At 36.7% G+C, this 19,352-nt stretch overlaps 1 protein-coding gene across 2 annotated transcripts in view; it reads right to left on the bottom strand.

Annotated features, from left to right (window-relative positions):
• LOC123677403 (protein artichoke) overlaps nt 1–19,352 on the bottom strand; it is a 294,809-nt gene that overhangs the window by 242,646 nt on the left and 32,811 nt on the right. The window lies entirely within an intron of this gene.

The raw sequence follows: 19,352 nt of genomic DNA, 5'->3' as shown, positions 1-19,352 counted from the left end.
GACCCTAAGAATCTATTAGACATATTATCATCTTCTTCAAACTCTTTAAGTGGGTTGAAATGAATTGAATACGTATTTTATCCCGTTCTTTTATTTCCCTAAATTATCCTTGTCCGTGAACTACTCTAGTCACAGTATGAGGACCAAAACCCACAAGAGGATCAGTACCCTTGAATTCTGTGAAATATCTATTCATTGTAGCAGATAATAGCTCTGATAGATCTCTTTGACCTTTTCTCAGTTTTATACAGATGCAATTTGTATATTTCGCCGTTGCTCATCTATTACTTGTATCAAATCTTCGTTGTAGATTGATTTTGTGTTGGTTTTTAGCACTGTCGTAGTTTTCTTTAATTGTCGCTTCGTTGTTAGTGGGGTTCCTGTTCTGTAGCCTCAGTTGGACTTCATTTTTTATGGTGTTAGACTTAACACCATATAAATGAACCGGATGAGTGACTTCATCCGGTCCAAATTTATTTCTCAATGTTATCTTTGCGTATCAGTTATTATTATTATTATTATTATTATTATTCACTGAATCGGAGTCGTTGCGGCTCTGTTAGCTTTTCGGGAACTGCGACCAATTTGATCTTTTGTTCTTAACCCTACCTATTCATACAAAACCAGGGAGGTCGTCGATACGGTTAACGAGACCGACGACGTCCTTAGGAGCCTTGGCTATTACTTCGTGAGTATCCTGAACTGACTTTCTTATGTGAGTTGTTCTTAGGCCAGTCAGCCCTGGTCATTTGCACACTATGTTTCGGCTGTTTCTACTTCCTTTCCGCAAAGCCTGCAGATCTCACCTGCTGACTAACAAATGCGGTACAAAAGATATTTGCTCCGACAGTGTCCTGTCAGCAGTTCAGCACATGATAGCTTCAGAAGCTTCCTGATATAGGTCGGTGCAAGCACCACAAATTTCTTTGTTTGAGCGAGACGAAGTGTTTCTCCAGAAGGTTTTTCTATTGTCCCATTATTGGACCACTGCCTTATATTGGTATCTATTTTCCAAGCCCACAGAAGGGCTCAGGACCAACAGGTGTCAACCGCGTATCAGTTAAATGTTAGGTAACCCATTCATTTGCTATTTGGCGATGGCCAAACTTTGTACGGTGAAGTTCTATTTTATCTTCTCTCTCTTCACGAAGTAGGAGGCCTCACTCTACGACTGTATATTTTTTTTCACAAAATTATAGCTTTTCTTTTCCTGTAATAATTTTTTGTAGGTTACTAATCACGATTATTTCAAAAATATATTAGTGCTTTGAACATGCCATCAATTTTTCTGCGAAAAACATTTTTTTTCATTCGCATTTAAAAATATTGTCATTCTACAATGTAGATTATTGTCATCCTAACACTTTTTCACCGTACTGATGAGAGCCGAAAGCCTAAAACACGTGTCTTAGATTAGCACTTTCTCTTGAAGGATGACTATGTTATTCTTTTCCTTGTTTTTTGAATAGTTCCCTCTTTATCGTTCACACATATTTGTTGTTACTGGACTTGGATGTCACGCAGGTAGCTATAGCTCTCAACCTGTTGAAGTTGGTAATTGCCCAAAAACCCATTTTTAAATACCATTCAATACAATACTATTCATTTGCATAAATTATATGAATCATACAATTTTCTTTAACATTAGTAGAAAAATATACAAAAGCGCACTGTGCAGCGACTATATAAGCCGATCACAAAAAGTGCCATGGCACTTACGGAAAACACATGTTTGCCTACAGAAAACACAATTGGGCGGCTGGCTCCTGTTGTTGACCCCGTTTGTTTGTTGTTTTTCTCCAAGTGCTGTTCAATCTAAGAATTTTGCGCCGTATTGATGAAAGTCTACGGTAAGCGCTATTCCTTGATGAATATCCGTTATTCTTTTCATTGTTTTTTGAATTCCCTAGTTATCCACCATTCATTTTTCATGGAATAACCTGTAGAAAATCTTTTTACAGGCAAAATTCTCATGAAATTATCCATCATAGAAGACTATCTTTCACCATACAAAAATCATACAATTCTACAAGTTACAAAAAACGTCACAGTGTTATAAGACGCCTCAAATCTCCTCTCAATCCTGAAACTGAACGATTGAATATGTCGACACCTAAGAAATCCACGACATTGATACTCCGCATCTTTCACGAAACCGGAGAATGAAAACAGTAATTCGATCTCAATAAGTCAGGCCTGAACAGATCGAGTCTACTGACAAATATTGGGGAGCAGATGAATCGAACTGGGATAACAGTTCAGCAGAATACAAACGTCTTCGAAAGAGTTCAAGGACGAACATGAAATCCTCATGAAAGGAAGGCTGTTCAAGATGGACCCACAACCGACCCGTAGAAAAAGACTCAAAAGAAAATGGGCCACCCTTAAATTGAAACAATATATCTGAGGATTTTGTTTTGTACTCTCTCGAGAAGAAGACTGTTCACGGATGTGTAGGGTGACCAAACGACGGATGAGAACTCCAACATTGGCCTAAAAAGAGCGACATAAAGGTTCTAAAGTGTTTCCCCGCTGAAATGACACATATTTGTTGTTCCTGGTTTCGGATGTCACTCAGAAAGCTAAAGTTGTCTACGTGTGTTGAAGTTGGTTGTCACAAGTAAACCTCATTGGGTCTGCCTACAGAAATCACAAATGAGCGACTGGCTCCTGCTGTTGACTCCGTTCCTCCAAGTGTTGTTCAATTAGTCCATTTTTCGCCATATTGATGAGGGCCGAAATCCCGAAACACGAGTCTACGATTAGGACCTTCCTTGAGGGATGTCCGTTTATTCTGTCTTCGCTTTTTGAATAACCTCTTCGTTATCCTTTACACATGTTTGTTGCTTCTGGACTTGGATGTCACGCAGGTAGCTAAAGCTGTCTGCGTGTTGAAGTTGGTTGTTTCCCGAAAACCCATTGGGTCTGTGGAAAACACTAATGAGCAGCTGGCTCCTGTTATTGATCATCCTAACACTTTCTCATCGTACTGATAAGGGTTAAAAGTCCAAACACATGTCTACGGTTAGCACTTTTCCTTGAGATATTTCCATTATTCTTTACTTTGTTTGTTTTTTATAATAAATGAAGTTATTCGAGATTGAATTCCTGCAAGTTGAGTCCTTCTCAAACCTAAATAAAACCACACAGACTCTCCTTTGAGTCGCTTGATACATTCATAGTGTTTCTCACCCAGCGAAACAATTTCAAAGCAGGCTCCTTCCTTCGAACATACAGTCTAGATTGTATCTACCAGATACGGGCTACTTAATGGCCTGCTCTCTATCGACGACGGCCAACCTCAGCAACACATATAGTGGCCATAAAAGCGCCGTATTTCTTCTTTTTTTTTAGTTGTACGTCGAATAAATCAGCGTCAAACACGTAACCGCGTTCATGAATGAACAATTGCATTTCGAATCATTTACCGTACCCATCAATGACGTCGTTGTGTTTGAACAAAGGTCGGTACGCATATCCCACACATAAATTTCTTCCGGCCATCGGTTGATCAACGAGTTGGTTTGCATAACCATAAAATCCTAACCCCGTTTGATGGAAACCGACACTGATACCGGGCAGTATTTTTGTTTATCTATAAACACACGTCACGTGTTATGGTCGGCGATGTTGACAATAATTACGTTGCGGGTGGAATTTTGGGAAATTTTTGATTTGAATTATTGTATGAAGAATTTCAATTGTCGATATTGGTATCACAAAGAAGAATTGATGAAAGGACCAGGCAGCAGCCTAATGGAAAAATTGTCTCCGGCTAGTTTTTCTGAATTTTTCGTAATTCGTAGATTATGACCTCCTGAAGAAGGGAGTCTATGGGTCTATGACTAGTTTTCGAAATACTGGGTGTCGAAGTTGGAAAATGACATATCTTTAAAGTAATATTTCTCGTAAAAAACATCTTGGATGAGATACTTTCGCGCGAAAATAATATTGCTTACACATAAGGTAATCATTTCGGACTGGTTTTGCAACGATTTTGCACGATTCAATTCATGTTACGATAATGTCATTTCATCGTATGCCATAGGTCAGGGTGCGGATGCGCGTATCTAGAGAAGGAAACAGAGAATTTTCTGAAAGATTTCCAATAATTATCGAGACTTCAGGAATAATACGTAACTTGTTTTAAATTTCAGCCATAACTGGTTTAATTTCAGATTCAGAATGCAATTTATCGGCGAGAATTGTGTCGAGATTCTTGCACCTCCCATAGGATTGGAATAACAGAAACCTCTCTTGGGATTGAAAAATATCAAGAAGTACTTCCTTGAGATATATAAGTAGGAATGGTACGTACGTTGAACCACTTTAGTTCCTGAAACTGAGAGAACATCTTCATAATACCTGGCGTTATGACATCAACCTCGCTGAATGGGAATGTCACGTACAGGCTCACGCCTCTGTGATTATATGTTTATACCCTGTAGCTTACAGAATAAACCATATTATTATTATTATTATTACAGCTTCCTGCAAAGATCTGGTGTTTAGAAGACTGAAAATAATGTACAGAAGAGGTTTCAATCTAATAGCACAGTAATTCATTAAAAACCGATTGAAGTTAAGTTTTTATTTCAATATTATCTGTTCAAAGTGAAAAAAATCGATCTTTGTATATTTTAATTTTATTGAATTTGTTAAAACCTGGGTAGCAGTTTTGTGGCCAAATAAGCCGAACCACCCCTAGAAATCAATTTTTAGAGTCTTATGAGCAAATGTAACGTTGTTTTTTCGAATGTCAATACTTTGATATCTGACATGAATAGAATTTGATATTGTTTCAGGCCCCACATTTTTATTTTTCGAGAAATCAGTGGCATCCTGTTTTTTCGTGAAAAATAGCCTGAGACGTGCCAATACGCGTGTAACTGATACGACTAAAGCATCGTGTTGTATTGCAAAGTATGTTTCTCCCACAGCTATCAACACGCCTATAATTTTATTATGATATGTATAAGTTTAATAATAAACTTTATTTGCAGATAATATACAAAACAATAACCAATCAATCAAAAACGATACCTATATATAAATATCCTATAATTTTATCTGCAAAAAGGAGACTTACGACATTAAGACTGTTTATATGTAAGCTCCCAAAAGTTCACCAAGAACAAAAAAAAGATTCCAGCACTGACCATATAGTTGGATACATTGAGAAAAAAATTCCCTCTGTACATTTAGTGAACTCAAATAAAGAATTTGAAGAGAAAAAAAATTTAAAAAAATCATCGGAGATCAAGCCTGCGTCCACATAGCTTAGAACCTAAGCCTAAAGTGAACCTGTGCGTATGACTTTTTGAATTTATATAAACTAAAGGATTTCAGAGGAAGAGGTAAACCATTATAGAGAGAAACAATATTGTACGTGAACGACCTAGTTAAAGTGGTTGTAGAATGGGTGGGCGCGGAGAGGAGGCCACGGTGTCTGAAATTCAAAGTATGAACATCCGAGCGCAATTTAATTTTATTGAAGAGATATGGTGGAGTTTTATAAAGAATGATCGAGTGAAAAAGAATCATCGAGTGGAGCCTCCTACGCTTTTCCATATCTATCCAGTTACAGTCCTTGAGTTTGTGAATGACTGGTTCGATCTTCCGGATCCCATATATAAACCTCAGACATGATCTCTGTACCTTCTGTATCTTCTTACTGTACTCTCTGGTTAAACAAGGACCATAAACTGCGTCGCAAAAGCTGAAATGACTAAGAACCAGAGACACCGTCAGCAAAATTTTCAATTTTGTTGTCACATAGCCGAGTGCTAAATAAAGTTTATTATCGTTATTATTATCGATAATGCCTGTGAGGGATAAATCTTTTCAGGTTTGCATAAGCCCTTTGAATGCATATTATTACATGTTCCTTAAATCTCAATTCCGAGTCCATCAAAAGTCCCAAGTTCCTCGCAGAGATGACGCAAGTCAGCTTAACATAATCCAATACAACAAGTAGCCGGTTTGGAAAAATCTAATTTTTACTGTTTTTTTTTATTTAAACTTGATTACGCAGTAGATCGGTAACGAAGCGTTCGTGGACCCATGTTTATAGAAACTTTTTTGTGTAAAATGACCTGGAAAATCACCCCTCTAATATTGCCGCATCTTTTTAAATCATCTCGTAGAACTATTTTCAACAATGCATATTTTTGTTGATTCCATCATTATAGAAAAGCAATCAAAACGTTTTTCTGATGTCATGGATATCGATATTCACCTGAGAATATTAGCCAACGATCGGAGTCGAAAATAGATGTCTAGTGTACACCTAGAAACAGACACGTCTCACCTCTCCTTCCTCCAAGTCACGCAGGCCTCGAAACCTCCAGCGAATATCAACGAGAGACCTAAGTATTGCCATCCGTTATGTCCAAACATTGGGCCAGACAAAGGACCGCAGCAGCAACCTCCCTCCGAATCAAACTCGCAATCGGAGCAATTCTCCAAATATCTCAAGGGTACGTTCCGAAACAAGATGTAAGCTTACCCTGACATCATCTATTTTGATGGAGCATTCAATTCATCCTCGGGACCACGCCTGATAGGCAGCCACAAACTTCGCCGAATCTAGATTTCGAGGCGGGGGAAGTTCGGATTCTCTGACTTCATGAAAGAATTATTAACCTGGCGGTGGTTGCTTTCGAGCAACTGACTGAGGGGTATTGTAGGCAGTCGTCTGCGATTTAACCCTGGCAAGTCTCGGGAGGAATCTGAAAAGGGGTTGATGGATTCGGAAGAGTGTAGGATTTGATTAATCATCTGCTTTTCGAGATGAGAGTGCATGCGGAAAAGAATTTGAATGAAAAAAATATGCGGTTTTATTTTTTATTTCCTCGTTTCTCATATTCTATGTGTTGCAGTCTTTCGGGATTCGTTTGACGCCTTCCGGACTGAGCCATAGCATCGAGTGAAGGTAAAATGCAATTAATATGCTTATAGAGTAACTATATTTATTCATAAGTCTATTTGAATATTAATAACCTTGAAACTACTGGGACTGTACCGGGTTTTTCACCATAATTTGACCCCCCCTTTACATTTGTTACTAGAAGAGGTACAAAAAAATGTTTTCTACAAAAGTTTCACGAAATCGACTAGTGTTTTTTAAAATGATTTCACAAAACGAAATATATACAGAGTGGTCAACATATTGATTGCAACTTCATTTTTTAAAATGGAACACCCTGTATATTTTTCTATATTTGACTAGCTCCTTTTCCCCTGATTTCGAATATATAACATACGCTTGGCCCATCTCTCTTATTCTGAGTACCACAGAGTTTCAAATTTCAGGAACCACCTGGCAAGCTAAGTAATCAGTTTTCAAATGGAAGGCTGCGATAATACAAAATGTCCTTTTTTGAGTTATCTCGTTGGCAACGATATGACATATAGTCAAATTGCCAACGAGATAACTCAAAAAAGAGTATTTTGAGTTATCGCAGCCTACCACTTGAAAACTGATTACTGAGCATGTCAGGTTGTTCTTAAAATTTGAAACTCGGTGGTACTCAGAATAAAAAAGATAGGCCAAACATATGTTATATATTTGAAATCAGGGGAAGAAGAGCTAGTCAAATATAGAAAAATATACAGGGTGTTCCATTTGAAAAAATGAAGTTGCTATCAATATATTGCCCACTCTGTATATAATTCGTTTTGTGAAATCATTTAGAAAAACACTAGTCGATTTCGAAACTTTTGTAGAAAACATTTTTTTGTACCTCGTTTAGTAACAAAGTTAAAGGGTGGGTCAAATTATGATGAAAAACCCGGTATATTGGGATAAAATGAATTCTTAAAATTTGGCTACTTTGATATTTTGTCTTGAAAATTCATGGGACGTGTTCTCGAAACTTGAGTTGCACAAGTTTGACTTGAACGTTTGAAATTGACTTGAGTTTGACTTGAAATTGAGTCAAACTCAAGTCAAATCCAATAGGACAATGGTTACAGGTTTTAAAATTCAAAGTAGTTTGAAACAGTTTGTAAAATGTTTCATTTAGTAGATATACCTTCAATGGAAAATATTTATGTTGAATATAGTGTGTAGGTACAAAAAATACCTACATTAATTAAAAACAAAAAGGAAATACTCTTTTTTAATCAACTCCTCTTACTTCAGTACTTCTTACAAATTAAGTGAATGCTGTGAACAAGAAATCTGGCACTAGAGCCCCCTTCTAATGAAAATTACAAATACAATAAAACAAACCTCATAGTTTTAATTTCAAGAATAAAGGAGCTGCCGTCCAAATAATATTTTGACAATGTTGGATCCAACGTTTAATGTTGTTATTACCACAAATACTACTTGATCCAGAGGGTGGTGCTTCCTGCGAAAATTCTACTTCATACAATTTTTTGTGGCTCTTCATCAAATGTCGTTTTTTTCCCATAGTTTTTGGAGGGGGTGTCTTCGAAATCAGACTCATATTGTTCTGGTACGTTTCCAAGCTGTATGAGCTACATGAAAAAAGTTCAGCTTTAGACATTTCGAGTTCAGACGCAACGCACACAAACACACTCCAAGAAAACGAAGCCAAGCGTATCCTTCTATTTTGATTCCATTGCTTAGTTACCAATGTAATTTATGAGTACCTTCACTATGTCCTTGGACATAATCTCAATACCTATGATCCTAATTGGGAATAATATAAACAAAAAAAAATTTATGTCTATTTAATAAATTCCATTAACAAGATACATATGAACACTATCAACATTTTTATTCGAATTGATATAAACTTGGCTATTCTGGAAGGACTCCGTGAATATAAGAATGCCTGCAACAATTTCAACTTTTTTATGGCACGCGCCTGAAAGGCAAGTGCTGCATACACACGAGTGAGAGAATGACTTTCTTCGCATGTTGCGCACTGTATTTTTTCTACAATTGCTATGAAAAGCAGACTATATCATCTAGCTTACTGAATTTCAAAACTTTGTATTGCTCATACTGTGAGGAATATTATTCCTCACCACGCTTGCTAGACCAATGAAATTGGGTCCTTTTTATGGTAACGAAAAAAATGCATAGATACTGTCAACGAAGGGCATTCTGAATTGAATCAGGTCCATTACTTGTATTATTCAAATTTATGCAGTTGTAGGAGAACATGTTTTCATGTTTCATTCAGCCCCATTCTTTAACTTCAAATTGAATAGAGATGGTATGGATCGAATCAAAATGCACCGGAATCGTTTCGAATTGGTATTCTGTAACTCAAATAGAATTACTATGGATATCAATTACGAATTACATTTGGCGATAGTAGAAGAATTGTATACAGAATACCGAATTTGGACGAGATAGAAGTGAAACATTCCGATTTCTCAGATTACGACTCTATTCGTTCGTTTCTATTCGAATTACAAAATAGGGCCCATTGACTAGTTATCAACTTTCTGCAAAGGAAAACCACAGTCTCAAGAGATATGTCATATTTTCAAAATGTATCATTTCATCCATCATGACGTTTCAGTGTAGTCACTCCACTCCAGCTTCTACCAGAAGTGTTGCTGATATTCAACGCAGACAATGACCTGTATATTTTTCAAGTATTGCAGAAACAGAGATATTTCTCCATTTTATAAGATTTTACCAAAAGTGTTTTGTCTAACTGGTTCGTTAGAAGAATAGCTTCGTCTATAAGTCACTTTGGCGGAATTTTCCTAGGTTGGATCATTCCGAAAAGTTCATTCGAAACTTTAACACTACGAAATTCAAAAAGTATCTGGATTTTATCTTAGCAAGAATATACTACACCTCCTCATTGGATCCCTTACAGGGTATTGCCGCCTTAAGAAACACCTCAGGAGAATGAGTCTGAGAGAAAATGACGAGTGCAGATTCTGTGGGGAGGAATGTCCAATATTCTTTTTCCCTCGATAACCTTTTCACATATCATTGCCAGGACTAGGGTTTCGAGCAGGTAGCTATAGCTTCCCACGTGGTGGAAACCACAAATGGACGGCTGGCTTCTGTTGTGGACTCCGTTGTTTGTTGTTTTTCTTCAAGTGTTGCTCATCTAACACTTTTTCACAGTACTGATGAGGGCCGAAAGCCCGAAACACGTGTCAACGGTTAGCACTTCTCCTGAGGGCATGTCCAATATTCTTTTTCCTCGCTTTATAATAATACCCTCGATAACCTTTTCACATATCATTACCAGGGAACTGGTTTCACGCAGGTAGCTATAGCTTCCCAAGTGGTGATGTTGGTTGTTGCCCGAAAACCCATTGGGTCTTCTTGCGGAAACCACAAATGGACGGCTGGCTTCTGTTGTGGACTCCGTTTGTTTGTTGTTTTCCTTCAAGTGTTGCTCATCTAACACTTTTTCACAGTACTGATGAGGGCCGAAAGCCCGAAACACGTATCTACGGTTAGCACTTCTCCTGAGGGCATGTCCAATATTCTTTTTCCTCGCTTTATAATAATACCCTCGATAACCTTTTCACATATCATTACCAGGACTAGGGTTTCACGCAGGTAGCTTTAGCTTCCCACGTGGTGATGTTGGTTGTTGCCCGAAAACCCATTAGGTCTTCTTGCGGAAACCACAAATGGACGGCTTGCTTCTGTTGTGGACTCCGTTTGTTTGTTGTTTTCCTTCAAGTGTTGCTCATCTAACACTTTTTCACAGTACTGATGAGGGCCGAAAGCCCGAAACACGTATCTACGGTTAGCACTTCTCCTGAGGGCATGTCCATTGTTCTTTTTCCTCGCCTTCATATTATGTTTAATTAAGTTACGTTTTCGAATGTAAGCTCGTATATATTTTTTCAGCGCATTGTTTTGTTTTTAGTTCCCAAGTTGAACAAAGCATTGTAAATGTAACTGCGGAGAAAAAGAAATATTGTTCTACGAAATATAGTCATTTTCCAACGTTCTCTGGCAATTTCAAGAAATTCTCGAATTTCCTTAATGTTGAATTCTCGCTAAACACTTGTCCAGGACTTCAGCGATGTTTGTTTTATTCATGGCATTCAGCGTGGCATCGCTAATTTCCAGAGACGGACGGAAGTTGGATTATTCAGAGAATCCATTAAACAAACTATTCGAAATGTTGTATTAAAACATTCCGTCTGTGAGTTCTTTCGTTGAATATCAATACTCATTATGACGGATATAATTAATGCCATCTTGGAGTTGCTCGTTTGGGGGACGACTTAACATTGTTGCCGTGCATAATTACGTTCTCTCATTGAGAACTCACTGAATTATTATTTTCCTCGAAATTCATTTTCGCCCGCCTAGTTTAAATTCATTTTCGATGTCTTAGGAATGCTTTGAGGATTTTTGACAAAAAGGAGAAATGGCGATATTAGGTTTTTCAGGAGTTGAACATGAATAAATCTCCTTCTATATAATCCGAAACGATATGAAAAATCTTCATTTCCAGTAATTATTTTTTTGTACACCTTGAAGTCCACCACTTTTCTAGAGTTTGATGTCTCACGTTCACAAGTTCTTTCTCAGAATCATCTATACACGTATCTACAAGAAGTACGAATATCAAATAAATAACACTCAATTCAGGTTTCGAAATGGAATGAGAACGTTAGAGGTTCTTTTTTCTTTGAATGTGCTGACATAGCGATGCAGGGATTTGGACGTCAACGTATACCCATGTTTTATAGACTACATCAAAGCGTTAGACTGCGTTAACCACGAAAAGATGATCAAAATTTTCCGAGAAACAGGGATTGACAATCAGGACCATCACGTGATTTCCAAACTTTATTGGCATCAGACAGCAAGTGTTGAAATAGAGGAATTAACGTCAGAGGATATACAGACCAGACGGGGAGTCCAATAGGGCTGCGTCTTGTCGCCACTTCTTTTTAACTAGTGTTCGGAGGCTATATTCTCAGGGAGGAATAGTAATAAACAGAAGCATAATCAATAACCTAAGATACGCCTGAGATACTACCACCGTCCTATTAGCAAAAAGCTTACAAGAGAGAAAATAATAAATTCCGTTGTTCATCACAGAGAAATTCGGCTAATATCTCAATGTGTTCAAAACCAAGATTGTTCAAAATCCCCGTCGAGAATACAATTACATGTAAAAGGACAACCAATTGAACAGGTGACAACAACAAAATATCTAGAGGCCAGTATGACCAGCCAGTGGATCACGAAGAGTAAAATATATTTCAGGATTGAACAGGCAAGGAGGGCATGCATGGGCAAGTTTTTGCCAGTTCAGACCTCAGCCTGATGTTCAGCACTCGAATGGCCAGGGTTATGCTTTCTCGGTCTTGCTCTGTGGAAGCGAGAGCTTGACGATGGACGCGCCAACGCAAAAGAAAGTGGAGGCCTTCGATATGTATGTGTATCGAAGCATGTTGCAAGTTTCATGGACGCAAAGGGCAACAGACGAAGAAGTGCTTCAATGCATGGGTAAACAGAAAGAGCTACTGAACACTATCAAGAAGAGGAAGATGCAATATTTAGGCCATTTAATGAGAGGCGAAAGTTATGAATTACTTCGACTGATCATAAAGGGGAAAATTCAAGGCAAAATATTGGTGGGAAGGCGTTAAAACTCGTGGCTGAAAGATCTCAGGAGAAGGTTTGGCTGTTCATCAGCGCTGCTGATTTCAGGACTATGATTGCCATTGGAATCACCGACCTCCATAAGAAGAGGGTACAATGAGAAGAAGAATTTACTAGGAATTTGGTGGAAACCAAAAGCACTAATATAGGATCAAAAGAACTTTCATTCATCCAGGACACGCTTGCGCCCTTGTGTTGCTTGTGCCTCGATTTAGTGATGTTTTCATTTCAGGAATGTTAGGTTTTTCATACCCGGTAAACTTTAAACATATGTACTATTCTGTTAAATACCAATGGATGCAGCAATCGACGCCATTATTATAAAAAAAATCAAAGGATGAAGAACTAACATTCGAATTCGAAATAAGAAGAGATATAGGTATATTCTACAGCAGTCGTGTAGACATATTACTCAATAGGAAATCAAAATTTTCCCTTATTATCTCTCTACCATGAAACTCGAACAAAATAATGAAATAAACTTCTGATTCCTATACAAATCATCTTATTCCCGAAAGAATCGATATAGTTCACGCTTCATAGTGACAAGAGCGCATTCGCAAGTGTCACCATTCGACGTGTTGATTTTATTTCTTTTGTTTACGCCACCATTGTGGAACTTTTGAAACGATTAACTTCGCAGGCGAGAGAATGGATTTTCCGGAGTGAAGAGTTTTATGTTTCCCACCTAGATGGACGGTTCAACGCTGGTGGTGGAAACGAACATGAGGGATATTCTAGAGACTTTTCGCCATTCGATGTAATGGGTTTTCAATGGAACATGTCTTTGTAGAAGGCACCTGGCTAAATACTTATGTGATTAAGAGACCATTCGAATTTCAACTGGATGAAACTAATTTTCGGTTTCCTATTGACAATAGGATTTTTCTTTATTCGAAGTACAAAGTGAAATGAGAGCTTCCCTGGATCATTTCAATAAAATAACATGGGCTCGCAAAAGCTTTGTTCTCGAGATACAGGGTGTATCTTGTGGTGCTACTTTTTCGTGATGATTATATCAATTTATCAAATCTTCATTAATCTTCACGAAAGATTGCAAAAATAAATAGGTAACAAAACTTATTTATATTCAATTAATTCATTCATCACAGCTCAAAAACTAGATCTTTATAATAATTTGGATTTTCCTTAGGATTACTAGAGCATTGTTCGGAATCTTTTCTCGAAATCGGTAGCAGATACGGAAAAACTACAAGATATCATAAAGTATAGTAGTGGACCATGAATAAATCGCTTTGCCACAGATGTTATATTATTTTCTACCAGACTATATGCAGTAACAGTTTGAAGATCATGGTGAAAATGATGAAGGTAATTGATATATAACGGATTTCAGGATTTGAACTACTTCATTACAATCAAAAATAAAAGATACCTGAATAATTTTGTGCTGAATATAATATTTCTTTGTCACAAAATCGCAAAATTGGATATTTTTTGCTTCTTTCGTTATGAATACTTCCCAAAAACTTATAGTATTCTATACAAACTGATAAAGAGACCGCAACAACAAGAAGGAGTTGTTCAAATTCAAAATTATTTTTGGTAAAACATAGATAGTAGAAGAAATCATGAAGGATTTTTTATGTAAAAATTTTTGTTATTTGAATACTTATTGTAGTCGTTTTTTTTCGCAAGTTTTTCAAATTTTTCAACAAACTAGCTTTTCGAGGAGCCAAAGTCGAAGTTTAGTTGTTGTTTAAATGCCTAGAGCACGTGTACGCGGAATTTATCTCCAGTCAAGTGAATTTGAAAGATGTCGAATTATTGGTCTTCAGGAGGCGAGGTTGTCATTTTGAGAAATCACTAACCGTTCGAACAGAAATCCAATTACTGTTATGAGATGATGTCAAGCGTGGTTTGATAAAGCCCAAAATCAAAGAAAGGTAGGCACCAGAGGTCGAAGGGGTAAATGAAGTTCAAAATCGCCGTGTGAGACTTATGGCCATTAAAGACCGATTCGTGACAACTCGATCTTTGGCTGAGAAGTGGTTAGGAAAACAAGACCATCCTGTAACTGTCCGAATTGTTAACCGCCGGATAAGTTCTTTTAGACTGCAGCATTATCGACCCCATCTTGTGTTATCTTGAGTATCGACGGCAACGATTGCAGTGGTGCAGTTTGATGTTGAGCGTCATTTACACCGAACAGTAGGCGTTATGATATGGGGTGCTATTGCACATGCAAGTAGGTCACCTTTAGTCTTTATTGGAGGTAACTTGACAGCCTTGCTTACCTTCAAGAAATAGTAGAGCCATAAGTTCTCCCTTACCTTAACCGGCTCGAAAATCCAATATTTCAGCAAGATAATGCCCGACCTCATGTTGGCAGAACAGGTAACTTGGAATAGTATCCCCCAAAAATAAATATACCATCTTATTGCATCAGTGCCGAGACGTGTTGGGGTTTGTATAGATGATCGCGGTGGACAAACACATTACTAACAAATTTATTAAGAAAAATTGTAAACCCTTCGTTTTTTTCACCAAATTTCAATAATTTACTCCTTGCTGTACTATCTATGTTTTAACAACAAAAAATTCAGAATTTAAACAGCTCCTTTGTCAGTCAGTATATAATAACCAGCTGAGGGCATAGAGGTACCATTCGGACATGACATAAAGTTCAGGTTATACTTCTCTAGAAAGGACGATTCTTTCAAGTTACTTAAATGTTTATCTATCACATGAAATAAAAATAAATAGTGTGGAACATCCTTACGAATGGAAAAACGATAATAAGGTAATCCTTATGGGGGAAAAGGAAATCTACACCATAAAATGTCTTTTTATGACCTGTTTTTCCATTTACTGCTTACGAAAATTCTTCTTGTCCTCGTGTTCTTGAGAGGATTTTATGAATTATTCAACTGTTTCAACATATTTTCTTGTTATTTCCGATCCTTCTAGCAAATGGGATAGCTGGGAGAGCTTTCTTTGGTACGAATTTCTTATAGGTATCACCGATGTGGCAAGACTTCTGGGATTTTTCCTGATTCTCTTAGATTTTGTTCATGTGGACACGCATTCTGAGAGATGTGGAATAAAATATAGATTAGGTTTATGTATTGCTTTCCAGAATATGAGTAGAGGGTGACCTCTACTCAGGACAGAGAAAGGGAAATTTCACACAACTACCAGAAATCAATATGGCAGTTCAGATTTAAAAATCGAAATGGAAATTTGCATTGGGATAAAGATTGGAAATTTGAAGCCTATTCCAAAAAGGAACTCTCAATAAGAATATCAAAAGAAAATTATCCAATATTTCCGTGACTACAAAACCGACAGAGATTTTCGGTGTTGATATGTAATTGAATATATGAAAATAAGAGATTCAGATTATCGACTGTGACTGCTCGAAGGTTGGTCAACAGTTATGCTGCATGTCACTCGCCTCTGTTCATCGCAATAAATGGTGAAATCTTCACATTTTGAGAAGGGAAATCACTCACAGTAGTCCCTGGGATGCCACAAAGAGACATCCCAAGGACATCATTCAAAGAAATGTTATATTCTTCATTAACCATACTACCTTCTGGCACCAAATTGATATAATTGAAAAAACTTCCATCATCGTCACCCTTGACAGAGTTTGACGTGCTTCTTTCGGGTTGGACTTGTAACGTTACAATTTAAATCAAATAATTTGACAACTTTGTGTCTAATCCTTCACAATAATATATCTGTATGATATATTCAGTTTATTTTTGTCTTGGAATATATTCCAATTCTAAAAATGACAAATTTAATAATCAACCAGAAGAAAAATTCAAAATGACTAAAACTGTACAAATTGAGTAAACGGTTAATAAATTGAACAACTAAATTAACATAAAGAATTTTTGTATTTAATAATACAATTTTTCCTCATCAGTGCCTTATAGTTCAACGGAATTATTAAATTTACAAACTTACCACGTGTATATCTACCTCAACAAAATTGCAAGTAAGAAACTACAAACTAACTAACTTACTTGCAATTTTGTTGAGGTATATATACACGTGGTAAGTTTGTAAATTTAATAATTCCGTTGAACTATAAGGCACTGATGAGGAAAAATTGTATTATTATATACAGAAATTCCGAAACGTACGTCTGTCTTTATGTTAATTTAGTTGTTCAATTCATTAACCGTTTGCTCAATTTGTACAGTTTTAGTCATTTTGAATTTTTCTTTTGGTTGATTATTAAATTTGTCATTTTTAGAATTGGAATATATTCCAAGACAAAAATAAACTGAATATATCATACAGATATATTATTGTGAAGGATTAGACACAAAGTTGTCAAATTATTTGATTTATATTAAATATCCTTCATCAAGAAGACTCATTAAACTTTTATAACGTTACAATTGCCCATGAGACTCTAAAGACTGATTTCTAGGGGTGGTTTGGCTTATTTGGCAATTAAACTCCTACCCAGGTTTTTACAAATTCAATAAAATTAAAATATACAAAGGTCAATCCGATCAATTAAATTCTAAATCTCCAACCAAGTGCCAATTGTTCATCTGAGAGTTTTCAAAATGGTGTATTTGTCATGAACAATAAACTGATTTATTATTATTATTATTAAATTGAACTAGTAACAGCTGAAATCTATAACAAGGTACGCATCATTCTTGAAGTCTCGAAAATTATTGAAAATCTTTAAGAAAATTATATCTGTTTCCTTCTCTAGATACGCGCATCCGCATACCGACCAATGGCATACGATGAATTGACACATTACCGCGTCTTTGTGAATTCCAGTAGCGTAACATGAATTGAAGCGTAAAAAATCGTTGCAGATTCATTTGGAAGATGTAATTCCGAATTCCAAATACCAGAAGACATATTGCTAGAACATCCAAACGCTGAAAAGACTCCTGTGTGTCGACATCCACCGGGGATTAAAGTGAAATTTACAAGCCTCAGGCTTATCATAAGATGAAGAAGAACTCATGCGGATATAACCTTCTTCATTAAAAAAAATAATATCTGCTGAAATCATTTGTTTAAGCACCTAATCGTCTTGTATTCAATCCAACAGAGACTTTGACAAAGAATATTCGAGCCAGTCATGATGCAGTTGTCTCCTAACCTGGTCGCAAAGTCCCAAAACACTCTGATTAATTGCTGGTGGAGTTCATTCATTTTTTTCTAAACGAAGAAAAATCGCTGAGTACATTCGAGTGTGATAGCCCCAAGAGGCCTATTTTTATTTCGTTCATCGATCGCCCTCCACTCGACAGTTGTTTTTTTATTTCCGAGGGGTTCGATGTTCTTTCCACCCCTGCAATCAGTGTTAATTATGTCGAAAAGCGTATTGCCTGGAGCCCCGAAACGACTTGTAATATTGTGAGTGTTTCATGACGTTTGAACAGTTTCTTAATTCTTGAAGCACGTCGTGCGTTTGTGTGTTTTTCATTAGGATTCGAGGATTCGTGTATAAAAAGTTGACCTTTCTCAGTTATTTTCTTTTGAGGAAACATAAAGTTTATTATGCGTAATTCGCTTCAGTTGGATTATGATATGCAAACTTTATGATTCTATGTTGATTTAATTTGACTTGGATAAAGTGCCATAAATATTGAATAATGAGATTATCACTGTTGGAATAAGACTTTTATGGATATTACATAAAAATAAAGAGAAAAGGGCTGACGTTAATGGCCGTACTCATAGTCGAAACTCAAACTTGTGCTTCCGGCATGCTTGGCCAAGACTTTTCGAAGCATTGAGTCATCGACTGATAAGGCCACAGAGCCTTGAGCACTTCTCAAACATGAAGTATCGACTATGAATATGGCCATAAGTCAATTTTGAGTCCTCGACATTCATGAATCAATTTCAACCTTGAACTCCTCAAATCTGTTTATAGGGCGATTTTTGCTTCAATTTCAAGAAACGACTTCTTATGAAGGTATGCCGTAAACATAAGTTTCAATATACAGGGTTGTCAATATTGTAGAAAGAAATCATTTTTTGACAACTACAATAATGCTATTGCGAATATTCTTATGATATTAGGTACAAGTTTTCACTGCATCAAGATACATATGTATTTTCGGAGGAAAAAAATGGTAAGTCTCCGATTTTCATCAAATCAAAATTTGTTTTCGGAATTTTTATTCATTTTCGAACAAATTAGTTCTCGTGATTTCACTTTGTCCTGCGAATTCTGTCCCTCAAGATTATACCCAGCATAATCCTTTCCATGGCCCTTTGAGTTACTCTCAATTGTTCTGCCACTTTTTTCGTGATTGCCATAGTTTCTAGATCATAAGTTTGCCACTGGTAATCTACTATAATAATAATAATATCGTAGGTTTTGCGTTTTAAGTGTAGAGGAGTATTTTTGTCCTTAAAGATGAAACTCAGTTTTCCGAAGGCTGCCCATGCTTAGTGGATTCTTCTCCCAATTTCCAATATTTGATTTTCTTTTCCATATTCAATCATATGCTCCGAATATACATATTGTGTTCCACCTTCTCTATGCTTATGTTATCTATAGTGATATCTTCCTGACTATGGCTCATTTTCTTCGTTTTGTCAAGATTCATCTTTAGTCCTATTTCCTTTGACTTCTCATTCAGGTCGTGTAGCATCGATTTCAATTCATGGATGTCTGTCTGTGCTTATCAGTACTATGTCGTCCGCAAATTTCAAATGATTGAGATACGTTCCATCGATTTTCAGTCCTTTCCGATCCAAAGCTAGCTTTTTTATCACATTTTCCAAGGATAGAGTGAAAAAT

The sequence above is a fragment of the Harmonia axyridis genome, chromosome 1, assembly GCF_914767665.1.
Source record: "Harmonia axyridis chromosome 1, icHarAxyr1.1, whole genome shotgun sequence".
NCBI classification, from domain to species: domain Eukaryota; kingdom Metazoa; phylum Arthropoda; class Insecta; order Coleoptera; family Coccinellidae; genus Harmonia; species Harmonia axyridis.
This window is presented reverse-complemented; position numbering and strand designations above follow the sequence as displayed.